The sequence below is a fragment of the Nipponia nippon genome, unplaced genomic scaffold, assembly GCF_047370975.1.
Source record: "Nipponia nippon isolate SJK-2023a ecotype South Korea unplaced genomic scaffold, ASM4737097v1 scaffold_9, whole genome shotgun sequence".
Lineage (NCBI taxonomy): Eukaryota > Metazoa > Chordata > Aves > Pelecaniformes > Threskiornithidae > Nipponia > Nipponia nippon.
Window position 1 is genome coordinate 25,010,917 of NW_028262413.1, and position 24,524 is coordinate 25,035,440.

The 24,524-nt window shown below is 40.1% G+C and overlaps 1 protein-coding gene across 10 annotated transcripts in view; it reads right to left on the reverse strand.

The window, feature by feature from the left end:
- The window catches only part of FGD3 (FYVE, RhoGEF and PH domain containing 3), a 112,974-nt gene that overhangs the window by 53,814 nt on the left and 34,636 nt on the right, over window positions 1–24,524 (reverse strand). Inside the window, exon 1 of one of the 10 annotated variants that reach the window (XM_087744093.1) lies at window positions 6,529–6,665. The exons of the other annotated variants lie outside the window; for them this stretch is intronic. The gene's annotated coding sequence lies outside the window, so the exon portion shown is untranslated. Of the gene's footprint in view, window positions 1–6,528; window positions 6,666–24,524 lie in introns of those variants that run through there. 10 annotated transcript variants of the gene reach the window in all.

Genomic DNA, 24,524 nt, shown 5'->3' on the forward strand with positions numbered 1-24,524 from the left:
GAAGATGGGTGAGCCATTCACTCGCAAGGTATTACAACCAATATATCCAGCCTTAATAATCATGTCAAACTAGCTGACTGGTAAGACAGCTGGAATTTCAGTAACCCTATCTTTAATGAATTACTTATTTCTTTACTATGGACACCCAAAATAAAAGAGTAAATATAAAAGATAAAAAAACATTTCAAAAGGATTTTTCCAAACAGAAATACAAGCGCCCCAGCATACAACATGATGTTATTTGGTAAAATACACCTAAGTTACAGTGAATTAGAAATGTGTCCCATGTGGGATGAATGGTAGAAGTGCCATTCCTTCAGGGGATTTAAGCATTCAAACTGCATTTTACCGCTATTATTCCTCCTTACATAAAATATTAACATTCCTTCAAAAAGATCTGATCTAGAAGATGCCATTAAGATATGATCCAATGGGAAAACAAAGAAAGGAGTGATTAGTATGTTTGCTTGTCTTTTAACTTAACATTCTTGATTCATTTCTGTGGGCACTGGGAAGTAAATCCATATACCCACTTTCACATAGTGGATACTGCATTTTTTGATTTGGGTTTTTTTTGGACTTGTGGCAAGCCTACAGCTACATGAAATCCTCACGCCAGCTTTAATAGTGTGTCATAAGAAGGCAAAAAAAAAGAGTTTAAAAGGGACTGCGGTTTAAAATTGCTGCATATGAAAACATGAATATATATGCTTCCGGCAGTTCTGAGAAGCAGAAAACATATGAAATGTAGAAATTAGAACGCTAACCCATAAAAAAAATGGCAAAGAAAACATGACAAACATTCTTTTCATATTCCTGTTTTAAAGTGGACTAGCTGAAATTACCAGCATCTTGCTGGAGCGAGAGGTGACCTGCATCATGTAGAAGGATTCACCTAAACATTTAAAAAAAAAAAAAAAAAAAAAAAAATCAATCTTCGCCTTCCTGTGATGTGTTTGAGAACACGGCATTAGCTTCACAAATACAACCTACTCTTGGACAGATTTATATTAAGATCAAAAAACTGAAATGACAAGCACCTTCATCCACATCAACTAAATTATCCTAGGTTTATACTAATGGTATTAAATCAGGATGTGACCTTTTGAATAAAGACTTTGAAATCTGAGCCGTACAGACTGCTTGGGAAGATTAGCTGAGAGCTGGCCTCAAAATGCAGAAACTCTCACAGTGATACAGATTATTTTTTTTTAAATAAGCAAAATATTAAAGTCAATTTTGCTGACAAAATAGATTCAGATGGCACAAATCAATTTACTGATCTCTGACACCTAATATACAACCCCTGAATTCCTCAGTATGGCTGCCAGTTGTTGCTGTTGAAGCTTCATTAGCATTTCTACCACGAAGTTTGCTTTTCAGCAGATTTGAGACTAGGTATTAAAACATCCTTCCAGCTGAAACCAGGAATTTTTAAGTACTAGGTTTCATTCAAATATAATTTAACTTCTCAGGAAAATGCAGTGAAAGTAGAGTAGATTATTAGAGCAGATTAATAGATTATTGCAAACACATAATCACAGAAAGAGTTTACAGAGATGCTTCAGCTCTGGGTACCAAGAGCTCCCTGTGACAGCAACAGCAGACAGGGGGGGCAGCTTTTTAGGGAAAGGACTGAGACTTCTCCCTTATTAACAGTAGCTCAGCACAGCAAGAAGTTAAAATAGTGCACAAGGAAAAAAGCTCTAATTCAAAAAAAATAAAAAGGGCAGCACACAGAAGATAGTGTTTCAGCAGATATTCACCAATGCCTGCAACTGGAAGGCAATCCAGCAATGTTGTATTTTCCTAAAAATTAATGATCCAGTTGTTAGTGGACAAATCTCTGTACCTACAACAGCTTTCCAGAAAACACCTCTAACCATGCCATGTCATTTGACCATATAGGCATGGCACCAGCCTCGTCTCTGGCAAGTGCTGAAGCCCCTGGGAGATGCTGGACATGACCACAGTCCCCTGCCATGGCTGAGGGAGGAGAATCACAGCTCCTCCTCTCCTCAGGTACCATATCCCTAGGGCATCCTCAGCTGGGCATCCTAAGCCGAGTCCAGCTATCCCTGTGCTGATGGGTACTGGTTGCCCTAAGCATTTCCTGTTCCTCTTCAACCACTGCCACAAAAAGGGACTGTCTTGTTGGTACCATTCTGTAAAGTTTCAAAAGGAACTAAAACCCAATTCCTTTTTATTTCCTACTGCAATTCATCGTTGTGAAAGTAGGTCCGACAACCTTTCTTTCTTACTGATAAAAATAAGAGCTAGTGGTTGCTTGCTTTCAAGTGCGTGGCACCACCAGACACCTCTTTTATGTCTAGGCTAAAAGCTCTTATGACCTGTTTACGGTACTGAGAAGTAAAGTGCTTTGATCCTTATTTTATAAATCCACACACAAGTTTTTATCTTCTGCTGCATAATCCTGTCAAACAATCAAGGCACAAGATCCTCCGCTAGTAATTACTTAACAAATGCGTCCATCTTGCCTGAAACAAGCTCTGAACTTGGCTTCGAATGCTCTAGGACTTGTGCTCAGATGCATTTGCAGAGTAAACACTTAGCAAAGCCTTACGCGACTTCCCATTAAAAAAGACCTGATATTTAAAAACTTAAAAAAAAAAAATCTATCATCCTCTAAACATACAATATTTTACATCATCTTGTATATTGCATATATAGGTCACTGCTGAAAATATATCGCTGCTCACCTAACTGCCCACGCTTAACCCACGTGTTTATTGATGGTACATCCAAAGAGCAAGTGGGCACAAAGCAGAAAATAAAATTGATAAGTAGTTGGAAAGAAGAGGAACTTGGAAAGCTACAAGTGCCTTAAACACCAAATGTAGTGCTGGCCCTAAATCAAGAAAAATATGCATAGGTGAAACCACAGAAGTGGCTTTCATTCTTTTTTATTTAGTTTAAGCCAAGATGGTTCTCTCTGTTATCTCTGATGTGGCCCCTAAGGGCTGCTTTTTGCACACAAGACAAAAATCCACTTTCCTTAAATATTTTTTCAAGTGCTATAAAGTGATCTGTGAAAACAAGATTTACTGGATTATTTCACATTGAATTCTCTGGAAGTAAACCCCACTGTCTGCCGAGCACACTCCAGGGTGCTCCTGGGAATGGAAAACAAGAGGGACAACATAAATAAGACCCAGGCGTAGCCCAAGTAGCGCCCCCCAAGATGTCTGTGGTTCTGCCAGACGCTTCCAGAGGTGGGAGCGGCTGACAGGCCCCCCATTGCTTGCCCTCCTGTATCCACCAAACCTGCAGGACCCAACACAGAAACCGCCTCCTCTTTGCTCTCCGGTCCAGCTTTGGATTGTGCAAACCCTCCCTAGACAGGATTAGCCGTAACTGCCATGTGTAGTGGTATGTGCAAATTGACAAAAAATGGTGATTTGTGTCCAAACCTTGTAAAAGGCTACTACTATTAAACTGTTATTCCCAGAGAGCCTGGCTGACACTGACTTCACATCTGATCCCTGGCTACCTGTGACGGCTCCGGGCAGAAAGTTACAGCCCGTCTGGACGTGGAGCCAGCGCCTCCCAAGCACAACCAACAGGCAGAGCTCTAAAAACCTGAGCGTGCACTTCCAAACGTATAAAACTCTGCTGTAAAACTCAGCTTTGCTATGCCCAGTCCTTGTGTCTCCAATGTATTTAAGCTCAAGTATTTCACGGCTTATTCATAATTCTACTCACACGAACAATGCTGCTTACAATTTCTCTGTTCAAAATGAATCCAAGCAGAAAGGGACAAAAATGATGCTTTCCAGAGATAATTTTTTGTATTACATTAATGAAATAATACGTATTAAGGCTTCTCCTAAGGTAAAACTTAAACGAAACTTCTGAAAATGCCTAAGATAATGTACAATTTATGTTTTCACTAAAATGGAAAAATAACTTCAGTCTTTCTGACAGAATTCAATGCCACTGGGAAACTCTTTCATGGCACAAAGAAATTTCTCAAATATCTCCCCTTAGCCTCACTAAGCTGTTTGCACTCAGAAGAAAGACTGTATTTTTGAAAAAGTTCTCTTAGATGCTGTCGCAAACTTGAAGGCTATGATATATTTTTCTATTAGACTAAGACAAAATACAAGGATTTTGGGTGCTCCACCGAGCATAGTAGTAAAGAGACCAGTTGAACCCAGTGCACAAGCCATGTTCAAGTTTTGTGCTTGGCACCTAGTCCCCAGGTAGCAGCGTTCAAAAATAATCCCAGTTTAAAATAAAAAATACCTTGGAGGCCTGTGATAGGCAGCAGCAAGAATCAGAAATGTTATGACAAGCAACTGGTTTGGCACATCCTATGTTTGTTGATCTGACAGAAGGATTTCTCACCCAGCCCTCTTTCAGAAGAAGAGATTTTTGTAGTATTCAGCTGAAACGAAGAAAGCCTAAACCTCATCAGGCTAGCCCACCTCCCGCACCCCTACACAAGGCATGGAGAGTGAGCAAGGAGTAAAAGGGATGATAAACACTGGACTAACAGAAAAAGGCTCTACAGACTAGACACCCTGGAAAGGCATTGTAAGCAACACCCACTTTAGAAGCTTGCTTTCACCAGGAATTAATACCATCGGGGAATTTCTCCATCCATCCATCCAGAATGACAAACATGACTTTAATAGCGTAACTTGAATTGAACTCCCTTGCTCAAGGGAGGCTTGCCAAGGGGTAATTCTCAAGCTCTCTGCCATGCCCAAACCTAGGACCCCCAGGAGAGGGGAGGCTCTCTCCAGGGCTGCTGGCTGCCCCACAGGCAGCACAGCCCCAGCTGCACAGCTCCCACTGCTCCTCCTCAGGGGGACCTTCCCTGTCATCTCGAGGGAAGAGAAAATAGTCTTAGCAACCAGTGGAGGGTCTTTCCTACTCCTGCCATGACTGCTATCACCCACAAGTTAAACAAGCTCTGACAGCTTCCAGTTTCCTAATTCTTTGCTGATTTAGGCTCTCTGCAACATCAGTGAAGTCAACAGCTCCAAAAGGCAAATCAGTGTAATGTGACCCATCAGGTCCAACTTGAAGCATGGGAAGACATTATAATTCTCTAATCTTTCTCCAAGCATCTAAAAGTGAAACTATTCCAGATGGAAACTGGGTGTTGCATCCAGAAATGCATCTAGTAGTGGTGTCTCCATTTCTAATGCTGTTTTGTAATATGCATCAGGCACATCAAATGGATAAGCAACCATCACCAGTCTGATTAAAAACCTGTCTGCAGGAAAATACACAAAGATAAATGAACTAGAACCTATATAATGGTAAAAGATATATTTGCAGCTAACAGGAGTCTGGACAACTAAGCATGTGCCCTGAACTGACCAAATTTAAAAATAACAACAACAACCACCACCACAAAACCCTCAAATGTTAACATGTAGAGCTATTTTTAAAGCTATTCCTTGCCTAGCCATCTTAATAGACATCTTAACAGGAACTTAGCTCTTCCCGAAGTCTGGCTACAAACTGAGCATGTGCCATGTACCTCTAACCTCCACTAGCAGGTTTTCATTATGTCCAGTTCAAGCATCCCTGTATTTTCAACTGAAATACCCACTTGGCCCTTCCCTAACGCTGTCACTAACAGTGAAGTTCTCTCTCTTTTCATCCCTTCCTCCTTAGTAAAAGCCTTTCAAGGAGGAGAGGCTGCTCTTAAGGCAGAAACCTACTGCTAGAAAGCAAAGGGCTTCAAGAGCAGAGCTAATGTATGTATCTGAATAAAATAAAATCCTGCTAAGAGGAACTCTGACACAAATTAAAAGGTGCTGATTATGTCTTCCTTGTGTCAGCAGGAATCTGGTGAGTGGTATAATACTCTGTCCTTCATGCTCAGCCTGTGTTACAGACACAGCTGGGTAAGAACTTCCTTAAAGAAGCTACAGCACTCAGTACACTGTCGGAAAACCCAGTGTCGACAGTCTTACCTGCAACGCACTGCAATGAAATTTATCTCATGGTGTCAGCTCTAGTAATGCCACAACGTTACGGTCATTACAAAGCACACAACACCATCCTCAGAGTGCTCCACGACCGACAGCTCCAGAGCCTGTGTTTTTCCTCATCTCTCCAATTTTACAAGTTGCTCTGCACCAGACTAGCTCCAAACCCTCTCCTGCTGAGCAGGAGGGAGCAAAATCTCTCCCACCCTGCCACCGGGCATACCCTTCTTTTTCCTCTTACTCTGCTTCATTAACTCCAGAATTCTCCTCAAACCCACTTTGAAACTCACCTCTTCCTCCTGCCCATGGGTGTAAAGCAGCATGTGCTGGGGCTGTACGCGTGCCCTTCTATCAAAGCCAGCTCAATGACACTGACAACAGTTATTTCACACAACATCTATTTTTCTGGCATTCCAAAATGTCAAATTCAGTAAAAAGAGTGACAGCAAAGTTATCACCATAAGCTTTCAGAAACAGATACGATCAAGGAAACATTATGTTCGATAGCAAACATGGCATGGATTGCAATTCTGTATCACAAGAGACGTATATCACTTACTTGTGATGGAGCAGACACCCCCACATTTTTTCTTATTTGCTCAAGCTATAGGACAGCCAAAAATAAGGGAGACCAGCTCCTGGTGCAGCTCTCATTTCATGGCTTAAAATGCCATGCTCACAGGAACTGACCTCCCCCAACCCACTTCCTACCATCAGTGCGGTTAGGTGACTCAAAGAATATAAATGTGGCAAATGCGAGCAGAGGAGCTTTACTAAGCAGAAGTTACAGGCGATTGCTGCGAGTCTGCAGAAAAAGGCTCTTTGGTTTTAAGTTTCAGGCATGTCTGAAACACAAGACATAGTATGCGGATGTCTTAGAAGCCTGAATCTTTCTAAAGTAGAAGAGAAATCTAGATCTTTTTAAAAAGCTTTCTGCTTAGATACAGTTCAATATTAACGCAAAACCGGACAGTAACAGCAGTGACATGCCATGGAAACCAAAAAAATCCCAGTTCTCAGCACTCAAACTCTCAGACTGCTTCATAGCTCCTCTGGGAATTGAACGGCCCAAGTGCAACCATAGAGGGTCTTCCCAAAAGGGCTGGATTGGGGTGTATAAAGAGCTTTCTGAAGGAAAAGGCACAAAGTCTGCTATGAAACAGCTCGCAGAAGTGGCAATAAATGTAATTCAGCAGGCACACGATGGAGCTGGTTAAAGATTTCCATCAGAAGTCTGGAAAATTTTCAATGTTCCTTCTGCTCCGCCTACTCTCTCAGCAGAATCCTACCTTGGGAAATGATAAAGGAAGAAACAAAATGTAAAATTTATCTTTGTTGAATGAAACACTTCATTTTTGGGCAAGTGCCATCCCCGGGGAGCAGCAGAAGGGCTGCTCGTTTGTGTCCGTATGAGAAAAAACACAAAGCCTGCAAACCACACCAAACCGTTTAGTCTGAGGAGGACTGTGAGAAATTCAGTAAATTCAGTTTAACACACTTACAACAACACAGAAATACATCCAGGAAAAAAGAGGATTTTGGGATTTAATATACTTTTACCCTGTTCTGACTACTTTTAAATGCCTTAGGTGAGGACACTTCCTTTAACAGACATTTCTATAGCGTCCTGAGGGTCACTACTTTAAATCACTGTCATAGTATTTTCCATAAACTTGCATCAAGATTTCCCACCTTTAACACCCATCAGATTCTTTTAAAGCAAATTCCTGCACGCTAACCCAAATAATTCAAGGCTATGCTTTACCGGCACTGGTACACATGTCACGCCTCTCATCATCTGAATCACAATTGACATATTCTTGAGAAATCAGTTTTCAGCTGTGACTTTTTCTGTTCTTCTCAAAACTGGTCCCAAAGGCCTGTCACTCTGCTGAGTATCGCTCCCAGCGGTGAGCTCCCCAAGTATAGCTGTACAGCACGCTCATGCTGGAGAGCCGCAGGCAGAGGTAGCTGCACAGCTTTCATTGAAATTAAGGATACTTGTCTGACTGCTATTTCCCTACTGTTTTTAGAGGGGGCTGAGGTATCACTGTAGATTTATAACTCTCTCTAGAGCTCCTCTGTTTTTCCAAGCCCATTTCATTGCAATCTCTGTATCTCTCATTACAATCCTGTTTTTATTCCCCATCCAGAACAGCATCTAACCCAGGTGCCTGTGCAATGCCACTCCAACCCTCCTCTGCCTGTGGGACATTTCATATGCAGCCAGGGATTACTCTACAACTGCTTTAAAGAAATTATTACAGAATTTTAATGATTCTTTTAATCTGATTTAATTTAATTTAAAGAATTAGCTTTTCAACAGACCTACATCAGCCCTTTCCTCACAACACTAAAGCACACTTCTTGTCCCACTCAATGCTGCCTGGACAGGGTACTGCAGCACAGTCATCATTTCCTATCCTGCATGTAAATTAAAAAAACCTCACACCCCAGACCCACATTTGTCCAGCAAGAAACACTGCTGGTATTGTTAGCTCAACACAGAAGGCAGAACCACAGGTGTCAGCACTGGCTCTCTTACCTCCCAAGATCGCTGGGTACAGCTTGGTCACGAGGGCTTCTCCCTTAGACATGGTTATCCAGAAAACCGCTATTAAAAATTGGCTATAAAAGTGATTCTTAAGTGTTTGCTCTATATTTATATGTATGTATATAATTTATATATATATTTATATAATGTACAACAGTCAGGAGAAGATCTCTGAGTGACAGAAATGAGGAGCTTCACATCTAATTCTGTATTACAGCACTAGTCAACATAGGTGTGTAAATCAAATTCCTGTTAAAATCTTTATACTTATTATGTGACAAGGTAAAGAAAAGGCAGAAACACAAGCATGTCTTAGAAATCCTGCTTCTAGAAAGTCATTACACACAATCCCACACTGGGGCAAGGAAAAAAAAAAACAGACAAAAAACCTAGCAGGCACTCATTACTCGTTTTAGACTTTTTACGTTGCTCTGAATACAACCGGCCATTGCACCATCCACAGGCAACACGAAGCAAGGACTCTTTAAAAGACTGTTCAGATATTCCACATTGCCACCAAAGTGGGAATGACAATATTTGCTGAGATGTAATACAGGATCAACTCAACTTGCAGCCGACAGAGAAAATTTCAAATACTTTCCAGGAAAAAAAGGCAGAATCTAGCATTAACTGTATGAAGGGTCATTCTTCCCTAGCAAAAAAGTGATATTTATTATTTTATTATTATTTTATAGCAGGCTGCCAAGCCAATTCTTGCCGAAAATGAGGCAAAGGGAAAAAAACAGCAGCTGAAAGGGAGCAAGGACCAGCTCCTGACCCTGGCAATTCCAAGGGGGCTGTAGAAGTGGAAGTAGCGACCAGAAAAACCATACTGAGAACAGTCTTAAACAGAATAAAAATACACTCACTTAAAAGGAAAATGAGAAAGAAACCAAAGTAAAGCACCACAGAATATGTTCCCCATCAGGACTAACAATAGGCACATTAAAGGCCTGAAACAAAAATATTTTCTTTTCCTGTATGAAACAGGATGTGGTATTGCAGTCAGCAATCGCTTACCTTCGTCTCCTGAGGTTATTAGTGACATGAAAAAAAAAAAAAAGAAAAAAAAAGAAAAAAAAAGCTGTTGTCTTTTTAAACCAAACTGAGCCCTCTGTTAACACCCGCATAGACACTGAGGACAGGGCTGGCCGCACTGCACAGCCCCAACCTCCCTTCAGCCACAAGAGTCAGCCCCAAACATCAGGGTCATACCGAAATCTCTCCGTAGCAAGGCACCCAGCTCTTCCACGCTCTCGCTCCAGGGACACCTCCCAGCCTCACCCCATCTCATTCAGAGGGCGAGAGGTTGTGGGGAAGCGGCTCCTAACCGTGCACCACCGTTATCCAAGCACTGGATGGATGCAAGTCCCAAGAATGGAAAACTCCACACATAATTATCTCTTGGCTAATAAACTTGTAAGTGAATTTAATTTAAACTCTACTGGAGTTTAGGTGGGGGCTGATGGATTTTTCTGGGTTTCGGGGATTTTTTTAAGTAGTCATGTGTGTTGTCTCTTGTGGCTTAATTCAAATATTTTAATTTCCAGCTCTGATTTCCGTTCCTGTGTCCGTAATGCTGCTATCTGAGCTATGATAACAAACTACACAGTCAATGACCTGACCGATGCCAACATTAAAATGTGTGCTTCTCCACGTTAGCTAAGTGGCAACTCTCAAGCTCTTTCTTGCTATTTCATGACAAACCTGTACCAAAGTAACTCTTTCTTATTTTGCTTGTATTTTGTACCCCTCCGGAGAATATCAGTCGGCCCTTAGCTTTCATCTCCCCAGCTGTCTCTGACAAAGGCAGCTGCTAGTAACCTTTTCAGTGCAATAGCATTTCTATCACATCTTGGAATTTGGACGCATCTTACCAGGTCCCAAACTTTGGCAATATAATTTCAAGTCTCAAGTGACATTCATGCAAGGGATGCAGGAAATAATAGATTTTCAATTTAAAAGCCATGTTTAACCTCTCACTCTAGTGTTGTAGACTATTCACAGGTAAGTCAATTCCTGAATTTAGCTATAGTTTTCCCAAAAATTTACACTCAGCCTGCTTTTCATACAGGCATAAAGAGAGTAAACATCAGGGGATACTGAACATCAAATCTCCACAATTGGAAGACAGCGTTATGAACTTCTATGATTTAACAAAGTAAAATGGACAGGCTATGAAAACCTCATTCTTCTGAAGGAAGCATTTAGTTGACTTTTTCCCCCAAACGGCATAATTGAATTACTCTAGTCTAAAATAATAAGCACAGTAACTTTCCGTGACACCAAGATCAAAGGCAGAAGAAAAAAAAACCCTGAGACTCTTCCACCTAGTAAGGAAAGCAGGTTAAATGACGTATAAAGATTGAGGCATAAAGAGTGACAGTGTAAAGGAGAAGCAGCCTGGGGCAGGTTCCAGTCAGCCTGACACTGCAGGTGACAAAAGCCCTGCCAGTAGCACTGCTTACAGTGCACATCAGGAGATGCGGCCATCAAGCTGGGATGTCAAATGCTGTTCCTCTACAACAGAAAGGTAGGCAAGAAGAAGGGGGGGAGAAGAGGGAAAAGCATTACGCTGCCTACCTTCCAGTGACTTACAAGACTGTTCTACACAAAGGCTAGAAACAGCCAGATGCTAGTCCCTGTAAGCAAGATTCCAGCCTTCATTTAAAACTGTGTCATAAAAAAGGCTTTATGTGTTTAATTTCTCCTTTTACTAGAAGCTTATTCAATTTTTTTGCTCATGACAAAAGCACCATGCAAGACTCTCTTACACTGCTCAGCTGATGTGCTTGTGAATCTTCTTAATGGCACACATTACAATGAGTAAACTCTCATTTAACCAATAAGGAGAGTAAAAATTATCCTTTGCTTAAGATTTAATGACAATATAATGCATCTCCAACAGTGTCCCAACCAACTGGCTTTTATTTTTAATCTTGAACTGTTTTATTGGTTTTAGTAAAACAATAATTAGCCTCTACTCATTTAAAAGTCTGTTTACATACTAAATAAAAGTAGGTAAAACTGAGCTCAGATTTTTTGCTATGGAACTGAGCTTTGCAGGGGAGGACTAGCATTTCTGTGTTACCACAATGCACTGTCACTCCATACGGCCGAAGTTAAGAAAATCCAGCTTCATTATTGAAAAGCATAATGAGTATTTTTACACTGATAGTCTATTTTGGTAGCAGAGCCACACATTGCAAAATACAGAACAATTTCACAATAGCATATTTTCAGTAGTTCACAATAATCATTAAAGGGGAACATTATTTCAGCTCTTAGTGCTGCTTGGTAACTCCCTACCTGAAGAAGTTTACTGCCTTTACAGAAAATGACCAAGCCGCAGAACCTGAGAGGTTGGAAGGGCTTTCTGGAGATTAGCTAGTCCAACCTCTCTCCTCAAAGCAGCGTCATGTAGAGCAGGTTGCTGACGACCTGGTTTTGCTATATCCAAGGATGGCCACACATATGACATCTATAATAATAAAAGAACTTTTTTTTTTCCTATTTAATACAAGTGTAATGAAAGAACAATGTAAATCATTCTTTCTCAATAAAGAAGCACTTTATTGAGAAAAGGAGTCAGAAGAAAACAATTTATTTCTGTCTGATGATGTAGAACGTGGGCAGGAACTGGAGAGGAGTGAATGGATCACTGTGGTACCCTCTGCTGCATATTAGAAGATTGAGTGCCACACGGGGCCACAACAGTAACCGCAGTTCAGAGAAGCCTTCAAAAGCCTGTACAGCACTGAGACACAATCCTTACCACCACCCATGCAGCCTCAGGCTCTGGACGCTGCTTCCACCAGAGAGACTCGTGCAGCAGATACAAGTCCGCCAGGTTATTCCACAGGTGCTTTACACTGGGTGCTCCCGATGTCAACTCCACATCGCTTCCAACTCCAAGGGAATATGCAAGCATATTCTGCACTTTCCAGATGGAAGAACCGAGAGCAAAGCACTATTTCCCTTGCACTAACATCTTCTTAGCCTAGATCAATAATGCTTCTTTACTCTGTGATCCACAGTCTCTAAGGACTGAAGCAAGAGCAGAAAAAAGAACCTGGAAAGGTTAAAGGTGTTCTACAGAAACAATGCATGGATAAATAAATTGGAAGACTGAAAATCACTGAACCGGCTCTGGTATTGTGGACCCCGGAGCGGACACAGGATACTATAAAGCATCCTTTATATTTTTTTCAGCCTGGCAAGCTCCAAAGAAAGTAACACCAGCTCAAAGGCCTATAACACAGGCTCCACAAAAAAGCTGCAGTAAAAGGAACTATCATTAGTTTTCCCAACAAAACTCCAGTTAATTTACTGTATCTGTAGCAACCGTTTCATCTCTCCTGTTATCTATAATTGTACTTTCATCAAATCAGCAACTACACGGACATGTGAAAACAAGGACATTTTGTAAGCACCTAGGTGATTATTTGGGACAACAGTTATAAATCACAAACAATAAAATCCTTGTGACTGACTGCTAAGTCTTCATTCTAAAGAAAAAACATATCATATTTCATCTCAAAATTGGATTACAACTCTAGCAGTAATGATTTTAAAGAAATTTTGAAGAAATCTGAAGCTCAGGATGAACATAAACACGTAACAATTTCAGAATCAGATCATTAACCCAAAATACATATTCAAATTAATACCTTGAAAATAGTATACATTTTCTCTTGCTTAGGCGATAGCTTTCAATCCTGAAATAAACTAAGAAAGAGCTTGGTCTATCATTACATGAAACGTGACTTGCAACTAGCATTTTCAAATATAAATGTATAGCTAAGAAGGATAATTATAAACCATGCTGCTTGCACAGGACATATCTGAATATTTGTGTTTGAAATTCTATTGCATAAAATAGCATTTACTGTATGGCAGTCACTGTTTCAATAATTACTGGTTTTCATGAAATTTCTGCGTCATTATTCTGTATTGTCCTTTTATTGATGGAGAATACTCAGTGCATACAATGTATGCTTGCTTGCAAAGCTGCATTAAGGAGAAAGGATGACAGGAAAGAATGGAGGGATTGAAGAATAAAAGTGATTACAGAAGTTTAGAAGCTATTAAGAAAAATGCAAGGAATTTTCATAGTAGATGAAAACCAGTAAAAGATCACTACAAGAATATTTCAGATAATGAATGACTCTTGTAATGAATATATAATTCTGAGCTCTTACAATCATTGACAGTGAAAGCATAATTTATTTATATCATCACAATTTTATCAATTCCTTAGAATGGGTTACGGATAAATGATTTTTGGTTTGTTTTTTTTCAGATATATTATTGTATATTGGCTTCAGCTAGCCTTAACTGCTGCAAATGTCACATCACAAGGAGATGAATGAGACACCTTTTAGAGCAATACTTTATATCTAAAGTGTGCACCAGAGATAGCATCAATCAATAAACAAATCCCCTAGTACACTTTATGCTTCCTTGGCAGCACACTGCTCAGTGTCAGCAAACACTGCAAGCCTTCCAAAACCCTTCTTAAAAAAAAAAAAAAAAAAAAAGGCACACACATACATGAATTGCAATGAAGTCTGACTATGCCCTTATGCTTGCTCCAGCCTACCTTGCTCCACTTTGCAAGTCACTGACATTGACTTGCCGCACAGTCGCTTACCCACCAGTGACCTGTGGCACTAGAGCTCTGCTTTTGCATATGATGCGCAACCCCCCCCAAAATACATGATGATTGTCACCAAACTAACTTAGTGCTCAGAAGGTGCCTTAAGCCATGTTATCCTGCTCATAAATAAACTGGGGCTAATTAGGAAATTATCAGACTTAGGCTTCTCCCCCCTCCCCCAAATCCAAATCTGGCATTCATAAACATATGCAAAGTCTGCATTAGCCATGTCTTCCCACCTCCCTTGTTAGGGAGCGACAGTTCTCTCTGGAGAAACCCAAATAGCAGGACTGCAGCTGCAGGCGATTTCTAGGGTTAAGCCAAGGCACTGCTAGCGTACACAGCCCAGCTTTGCTACTCACTCAGACAGGGCCATCGCGATGCTGTGCCACTTGGAGGTCCCTCCTCCATGCTCCTGCCTCAGCCTCTCCGCCATCCCGCAAACACGCCGCAGGAACAAACTCAAGAGCGACCAACTGTGATCTCTAGGTTCCCTCAGCTGAAGCTGTGCTCTCAAAATGGAAAAACTCTGGTCAGGTTTTATTATGGACTGTGGCAGAGGAAAAACCATCACCATCAAGCAAAATAATTGCCTAGAGTTAGTTTTTAATTTAAAAGCTCACTTGCAGTAATGATCAGGAAGAATCCTATATTTTGTTCACTGCAAGATGCATGGTTGCTGACGAAATAACCAGAATAAAACTAGAGACAAATGGAAAAAATTCTAGTCAATCTCTGATTTTTCTGGTCACAGATCACAGTGGATTTCTTCTTTCCCACCATGGTGCAACTTCTCTGCCTGGCCAGATGCAGGAACACAACTTCTACAGCCTTATTTTCCTAACCAGGTATCTAGGAAAACCATTCTTTGACTGAACAGATACTTCTTCCTCCCCACAAAGCAGCCAGTTTTGGATTCTCAGGTGCACAAAAAGGCAACGTGCCTTGCAACAGGTTTATGTTAAGACAAAGGCATAGAGCGCAAGATGTACAGCAGAGAAATACTACGTTCCATCTCCTGAAACAAGGAGATGCATTTGATAAAAGAAAAGTGTGACTGGCTTAAGTGTAACAAACATTAAGTATGTTAGTGACCAGTTCTTTTTGCATTGACAAGTTTAATTTAGTGGATACCCAATACATGTTTTAGTAATCTTAGAATTCTGTACATGTCATCTAAAAACATTAAATAATATTTGAATGCCAGAGTGCACAGCATACACAAAGTACGTGCAGTTTTCAAAATAAATGACCCAACCAGAGATGTTCCCCAAATATTTCAGTTCACTGATCTCATTTGATGATGGAATTACAAAGGTTAGATTACAGTTAATTCATTCTAGCTATGAAAACTATATAAACTTTTTCATATCAACTAAAATTCAATTTATCACATATTCTAAACTGTATTGTATGCTGCGGTTCATCATTCTTCTATACAGTAAGATATATTTAATTTCAAAACATTTTCGGAATTACAAATATAAAAGCAGGGGTCATAACAATACATTAATTTCTTTGAACACAGAACTTAAATTGTAATTACATTAAACAGCATAAAATTCCAATCCACTTAGCAATCTGTTGGAAATACAGATGATAATGTTAAATTAAAATTACTGGGCTTTGGCATTTGAAAAAAAAAAAAAATTAAACATTAAAAAAAAAAAAAATCACCTGAAAGGCAGATTGCAGGATTCATAATAACTGCATATGAAGTGGCAAAGACTGCCAAATCAAGTAGTTTTGGTGTTCAAAGAGGATGCAAACAGTCTGTTAAGAGTCACCACCATCTGGACATCAGGGACCAGGAATGGTAAGGCAGGAGTCTCTGCTTTCCCCAGGGAAACATACCATATTGCAAGACCATCATTACCATTATTATTTACATCACACCATAGATGTTCAATGACATTTTACAGACAGATAAAAGACTAGAAAGCCTTGCCCTTGGGAATCAAAATCTGCTAGGACAGAGCAAAGCCATATGAGCAGAACTTGCATGAACCTTTTTGAGCAAGCCCAAACACACTACGTACACATTGCAACCCATCCCTTCGGCACGCTTGCAGCAGCAAGTGCAGAGGACACAGTCAAGACTCTTATTCCTACCTTGTTGGACACATTGTGCAACACTTAAAGAGCTTGGGCTGTGCTGGGGAGGGAAGAATGGATCCACAGAGAAAGTGCTTGGCTGTGTGGTCCTCCCTGTGATCTAGGGTCAGTAGTAATGGCAGGGAGAATTTGGAGTGATGAGGTCTAGAAATTTATTCTAGCTTGAATTGATGGTCAATTTTTTTTCCCCATGTCTAATTTTTTCTTGTTTGAGGAAGGAAGGAGACCACAAAGTTGGGAACTCTGTGGGATAAGCAGATGATGCATTGGAAACACTCAGACACTACAATGACAGCCACGGTGTCGAACAGTAATAACTGCGAGTTAAAACAGGGTATCAAATTGAGGAGAAGGAAGGTCAACCTGTGACTAACAGAAGGGCACAAGTAGGTAAGAACCAGCAATAACATGAAATACTCTGTTCCTGTTTAACCTTCCTTGATGGCCTTTATTTTCCCTCGCAAGATGACTGTCAAAATTAGTATTTTGATTTGCTTATGGTTGGCACTTTGCACCGTTTTACAGAGATGCGGACAGTCACCCCAGCACGGTACCAGCTATTGAGCAGTACAGGTAACTTTTTCATTAGGTACAAATCCATATTCCACCTGACATTGCATCATAAGATGGATATCAGCAGTAAGCGCTCCAGAAGTTGGCAAGCAATGGGAAGAAATGCCTGTAAACATTTATCACCAAGAAAAACAACTGTCTTCATTCCCCCTCTGATGCCAACTCGAGGCAGGAGGGATGCAGCACCAGTGTAACTCGGATTAACTTGGCACCCCCAGTTACTGCAGCTTAGCAAATTACTGCCTCCTCAGAAGACCTGCCATCGCTGCCTGTGTGATCACAGAGAACAAGAAACCTCAAACTGACACATTTTATCTCAAAATTGGGGCAGGCTAAGAGCTCGCACATTAACCACTGAGGATCTGAGCTAATAGATGGTAACTTACTGTTCTGCCATAATTTGATGGCAAACAGTTGCATTCGTGGATTCCCAAAAGGTTAAGATGCTTATTTTGGTTTAGCACGTTTCTTAATTTAGGACAAATGAAAAAGAATGGGGGGAAAAAACCAACTACCCCCAAAAACCTCAAACTTCAATAGAAGCGTATCAAAGGCCAGTACTGGTCCCTTAACTACTTAATGTCAATTAATGTTTTCAGGCTACCTGAGAACAGATCCAAGGTCTAACAGCACAAAAGGATTCTGTATCTTGTACTGCAGAAGCTGCATTTAATCCTCTTTTCTCACTTGACTTGGAGGTTAAAATTGAGAGGGGGGGGTGGAAATCATTTGTGGAGATTTTTCAAATGTTCTGTTTTCCAACAAAAATGAGAATTTCTTTTAAGAACTTAACGGCGGGAAGTCTCATTAAGCAAAAATAAAACTCCCATTAGCCACACTCATCCACAACCAAAAGGGAATCAACACTTTGCTATTTCTAAATCCACTTTACTTTCTAGATACTTGGAAAAGGGAGCAGATCAAATCAAGCAAGACAACGTGAGCAGAAAGCTGGTTTGGTAGAAAGGTATTCCTATATAATTCAGGCCCTAATCTTTGGCTATTAAACATAAAGGGTAAAATTGGTTTAAAGATCTTGCACGTGTCACACAACCATTCACATGCAGTTCTTAGACGAACAAACTTTTGAAGTCGTTGTTATGTTAGAAAATGTGTCTCCAACAAGAATGCATTCGTTAGCTAGGAAGCAGAACAACATGGCATTTATAAAGTCAAAAATCTATTTTATATGTGCATTCACCTCCTTTCTCACAATCAGAATAAATCTGTGCACTGGATTCATTGCTGTTGTTACTATAGCTTACTGTATGTGCATACATACATATATACAGACCTGTCCCCCCAGTCTGACATAAGTCAACTCCCAAACTTGTTCCAACACGGTTTACTTCAGCACGGTTCTGAGCATCCATTCCCCACCTTGCCAACACTTCCTGTATAGCACAAAACCATGAACACAAATACTGAAATCAATGACACTTTTGAGAAGGACTGCAAGATTCAGGCAAGTTTTAATTAGCTTGTTTTTGTTTGTTTATTTTTGCAGAAGCACATGATGAATTTTTCTTTTGTTTTTTAATATCAAGGAAGAAATAGGCTAGTATTCATATTCACTATGGGTAATTATCTCAAAAAGCTAAGCTCATCTTCCTGCACACTGCTTTCAAAGGTAGACAGACAAATTATAGCAGATAGTATCAGTACCATTCACAATGCCGTATTTTGCAGAAGCTAGCTATTCTTCGCTTTGTCCTTAACAATGCTTTAAACCAATTGCTGATTTGTCTCGATAATTAACATCCAAAATCCAGTTCTTCACAGATGAACTGGAACGAGTTTGAGTACCAGAGAATGCAGTTATTCATCAGCAGACAGTCCTCACTGGGTGGACGATGGCTTAAATTTTACCGCACACTGAAGATGATGTAATTACCAAGCTTGAAAGGAATGTAATCTATACCACCACAGAAAGTATTAATAATGGTATGATCAGTGAATGATAAACAAGAAAGCAGTATTTTATCATTGCATGAAACAACAGTACTGATTTGCAAAACCCAATTGCCTACATTACGCATAGCTGTGTTGAGAAATACTAAGTACTTAGGTGGAAAACTTATTATGAAGGAAGCTGGATCATCCAGGGCTTAATGAAAACATGAAATCTGGTATCCTTAGGTGGCTATCATTAGTCCTTTCACTTATACCAGTCTAATTCTCATTATTGTTATCACAAGTAAACCTGTGGCAAAGGTATTTTTAACTCATCTCTCCAAAAGATACACATGAATTCTTCCTCTGTTTTGACTTCCCTTGTCAAAATTTTAACTCATAAACTCGGCAGATCTGGCAGCACGGAACCTGTTTTGGGCTAACACAATCATGCAATTTGCAGCCAGTAGCCCTGTATTAACTACCAGCTAGGCCTGCTGGTGGTAAAACATTTCAACTACTGCAGGTCCTGTCTAAGATACTCCTTTTGCTGATGGCAAACTTTCTCTACATTAAAAAGAATTGATGGCCACACCTGCTGCATTTCACATATTGAATACGCTTCTATTTTTTCCCCTAATTATGATTTATAGTATTATTGGGAGCTACTTTACATGTAGCAATGGATCTGTCCATATCCATCAGAGGAATTATGCTCCCACCAGCAGATGTAATGTCTTCTTTTTGCCTCACCGCTGAAGCCATTGATATTATGTTGATAAACCAGTGACATGTTAAACTTGTGTTCTTAGTCCTCACTTTCCTTTTCTCTGCTTTCCTCAGCTAAGCTCCATACACACCATACGGGCACATGCCGTAGATCATGGGAAGGGGGGTAGGAGGGCAGTTGCCATTGCTTTCAGCAGGATGACTCTTAATTTGCACAGCACAACTATCTTTTTGTCCATCGAGCTGGGGTTTTTGATCCATAAACACAATACAAATTATGCAAGGATGGAAACATTACCCACTTCAAATGTAGTCTCTCAATCAGTTATTCTGAAGTATTCCATAAAACCATGAGCAACAACATGGAGACAACACGATGTAGTAAAAAAAATTTTTTTGAAATGAAGCCGAAGTCAATGAAGACAGCTCATTATACTGTTTTTCCTCTATTTATTTGCTCCATTCAGTAACTGAGCCAACAGGTAAACCAATGTTGAACACCACTGTTTTAAGCAGAAAATATGTCTGTAGAAAGTTCCTGATATGCATAGCTTCATTTTCTTAAATGCTTTTCTTCTGACCTTTTTCAATTATTTTTTTTTCTTTAAGGTCAAGACAACTTTTTCCCCCACCACTTAACCTGCTAGCACTCTGACCCAAACCACCCAGCGTATCCACATTGCTGCCTGACCTCACAGAGTTCATCCCTTCTCTCTAGGCATGCTTTAAACTGGCAGCAAATGCGTAGCCTGAAAGACTTGCATGTCCCCCTAGATTTAATTAAGTGGCTTAGAAATAAACCCATTTCTTGTTAATTTAATAAACAGATTCACATACTATTTGAGAGAGCTCTTTCTTTCTTTGGTTTCCAAGTACATAGGAATGAAGAAAAAAACTCAGGATTTTCCCTACTTTGAAATATTCTCTTAGTCTTCTCTCACCCCACCTCAACATAAAAATGAACATTCGTCCAAGCTGCTGTACTTTGGGCACACAACATGGGACAAATGCAGGAATAAATGAGGATGTATCAGTTAGATAATTTAGCTGTCAACTGAGTACTTCAGGGCACCAGATTGTCAGATTCTATTTCCACTTTTTTTTAAATAATAACAGAAAAAAGTTTATGAAACATTGCCACCAGAATACCCTTCTTAGAACAGGCACAAGAGACTGCTGCTCAGAAAATGCTTATGGTAGAAGTGACTTATTTTCATGTAAAAGACAATGTAAAAGAACAATTTTTCAAATCAACATTACAGATATTCTGTCAAAGCTCTTTTTTTTCAAGAGCACTAGATACAGCTACATTTGAATTTTGTGAACATTTTGTCTCTCTTAATTGCAAAGATGCCACCACTTAAGCTAACGAGCAACGCCCCTGCCTTGATCTACCCATGCTAAAAAACATTGCCAAACAAAATCATCATGGAAGTAGGAAGACATGAATGTTACAGTGTATACAGCAAAGTATATACTATCTATTTTTACCTTAAAGTTTAAAAAAGCGTGTAATTCCACTTCCCTGGTAATATAAGAAACCAGGAGAAAATACCATATTAATGGGAACGCTTGCCTGTCCTTCCTTGACGTTTTAGTTACCTTTCTAATCATGACTGCAGGGGGTGTGGGGGCTACTCAGGGTTTATACCTATACTAAAGTTGTTTTTCATTTTCTATGGACATTGATGATAACAATGTAGTTTGAGCAATTCTCAACAATGCCAAGCAAAAAACACAATCCATTCAAAAATACAGATAATCCTCTCCTGAAGCAGACAAGAAACTAATCAGAAACACCAAGTCCAGTGATAAGAAAAAAAAAATTAATTACTGACAATTATTTTCACTGAATGGCAATTTACAAATTCTAGCACCATGACCAAAGGCATGAAATAAACCTATTTCCAAAACCGAATCTTACCCTTTCAGAAACATAGCCACTTTTTTGCTATGGCAGCAAGTGTTTTGGTGTCCCTTCCACCCTACTTTTCCCATGTAAATACAGACACTAACCATAAAAGAAGTCCTATTAACATAGCATTTTCAGTAAGCTTTATTCAGTGGATTCTTCTCCAAACTGCTGACACCCAGCCCTTCTCACACCACTATTAAAAATTCTGTACTAATCCAACTTCTTTTCTTTTCCAGCCATATTAGCATGGCTATGCTTGGATGACAGTCTCCCTGAGAAGAACTGTTTCAGTTCATAGAGGTACAGTTGCAGGCAGGCAAGCATGGCCAGACTGAGCTTCTAGGGTGCATCTGGTGCAGAGCAGAGAGAGGACACAACAGACCAGACCTGACTCTTGCAGACCTTACAGAGGATACTAAATTAAAGGTTTTCAAGCCTGAATGTGGACATGGCCAGAAGCACAAGTAATCCCATGGCTTTCAGGGGGGCTGCTCACAGGACTACAATTACAACATGTACCATGCAAACACACACCTACAGTTTTCAAAGCTGGGACTACCCATATGGTTGAGAAGTGGTTTATGGGTCAGACCCCTGCAGAAAGTAAGACATTGAATTTTGTAAGCATTGACTCAAAAAAGAAGACCAATTATCTGTATCTCATCTTCAAATCGTCTACTATTATTAGGAAGTTAACTCCAACTAGGGCTGTAGGACATGAAGAAAGACAAAAGTAATGGTTCCAGAAAGCCCATTTAGAGACCCACTGCACACCTCACCTCTTGCAAAGACACAGAAATGCAACTAAGAACACAAACGCAATAGAAAGTACAATTAGAAACTCAAAATCTAGTGTCAATACTAGATAGAAGATATTCTCCAGTCCTCTATTACGCACATAAAAAACACCAGCTGTCAGTAACGTTCAGTTTTTCTCCAGTCTCAGTCCTCCATGACCTAAATATTCACTGATTAGTACTTCTGCACATTTGACTCTTCTCGGGCCCAGACGTGGAGCACCTTCGTATTTCTCCATCCAGGCTGCTCAGAGGGAACACAAGAGCACTGGGCAGCTCCTTTCGAAGGGAAATTGAACACCTCGCAGGATCAGCCCATGAGCTCCATTAGCCCTCTGTGTGTTGTATCTATTTCCATGCTAGTATATCAAGTTAATCGTAATTGCCATTCATTCTGTTTCTCACAGCAACATTTCCAAAAAAGGATATTTTACCAAGCCAGAACAAACATTCAACAGCAGAAAGAAATGGTAAATCCTGTGCTAAAGGACAGAACTGAACACAGAACTGAACACAGGTGCAAGATACAGATGGTGGGACTAACGATGCAGTTTTATACTACGCTCCAACTGAAGCAGTCCTCCTGCCCTGCTCCCTCAACCACAGACACTGTATTATTCTTGGTTAGAAGGTTTTTGTTAGGTCAATAAATTGACCCAACTCTGAATTGATTCAGCTCATCCCATGCACAGGGAAGTGGTGTGAGAGCAGGCTATGCTTTGGGTGGAAGCCAGCAAGACTACAGGCAGCAGAAAGTGGAACTGCGCTCTGAGACGTCTCCGACCGTGGTACAACAGATAGGGCAGCTATTTTGATAGGTCCCGCACTCTGCAGAACCCTAGAAATGATAAGGTTTATAGCAACTCAACTGGCCAGTAAGCAGAAGCCCTGCTACTCAATTATTTTTGCCTAATGGCATGGAAAAAAAATATAGAAACCTCTTGTTCTGCAATAAAATACTTTAACTGGGAATCAGCAGTATTGAAAAAAGTATCCAAAAATTGATATTTTTCTTTCTTCTTAAAAACAAAGTCACCTTTACAAGCAAAATAACCACATTTTCACCTTCCCTTCTCAGACCATAGCATTTTGGCCAGTCATTCAATAAATTTAACCCAAGTTAAAATCAGCTTGTCTTTGATAACCAAAGAGGTTGAGACCTTCAGCTTTTTCAGTGAAGTGTTTTTTTCCAGACCTCTATCATTTTTGTGGAAAGGGTTTTTTAATGCCACATCTGCATTTATAGGGGAAATGAAACTTCAACTGATCCCATGCTTAAGTGAAAATGCTCAATTTTGGTTTCCTGTTGGAGCTTGCAAATGTAGAAATTTTTTTTTTCTTGCGGGGGGGACGAGGCAAAGAACAATAGCTCTATAAAAACAGGATTCCATTTTAACAATGAATTGTGAATTTATCCACTATGGTGAACTCTTCACTTTTTTGAAAGGGTCATGGGGAGGGACCCTATAAGTTGGAAAGAATTTTTGGACCTTGGATGCAGTTCTTCATGGCAGCCCATATGCCACCACTCCCCATGTACTCGGAAAGACCAAGAAGAAGGATTACACTGCAAGCTAACGCTAGTCTCTGACACAGAGCAAAACCAGGTTGTTCCAGATAAGATACTGCAAATGATACTATTCTGTACTTGAGACGACTGAAACCAAGCCTTGCCTTTCCCCACTTGGAAATGGACAAAATTAATAAGGAAAAAAAAAAATACAAATACCTTGATTTCAGGTGAGTGTCAGCAGGCTCTTAAAGCACTACTGCTAACATCAGATGGAATAAAAAGCCTGATGTCAATCTCCAGGACCCTTAAATACCAAGAATGCTGGAATGCCATCTTCATTGCCAATCTGTCCTATCCCTAACCTTCATACATCTACAGGGATTTCTTTTGGTTTGGATTTCATTACAGCACCAAGCTTGGCACAAACGTTGGGAATAAGAGGGGTTTTGTTTTGGGTTTTTTTTTGGGTTTTTTTTTTTTTTTTGGGGGGGGTGGTGGGGAAGGCAGGGGTGGGTTTGGATTTGTTTTGTTTTTTAACTAGTACTAAATTCGTGACTTTCAAGTTTTTGCCTCTAGCACTTATGGTATGCTTCCTAACTTTACGGATCTTGAAAGCAAGGTATGTAACCACAAAAATCTGTATAACCTACCTCCATCAGACTCTTGCTCTTACTTGTTCTCATCACTGATTTATCTCATTGTTTTGAGCCTCTGGCTCAAATGAAATCTTTTCTCAGATACTCGAGATGAATTTCCAAAGGACTGGATTTTGTGCACAGTTGCTATATTCAAAATGATAATGTCAGG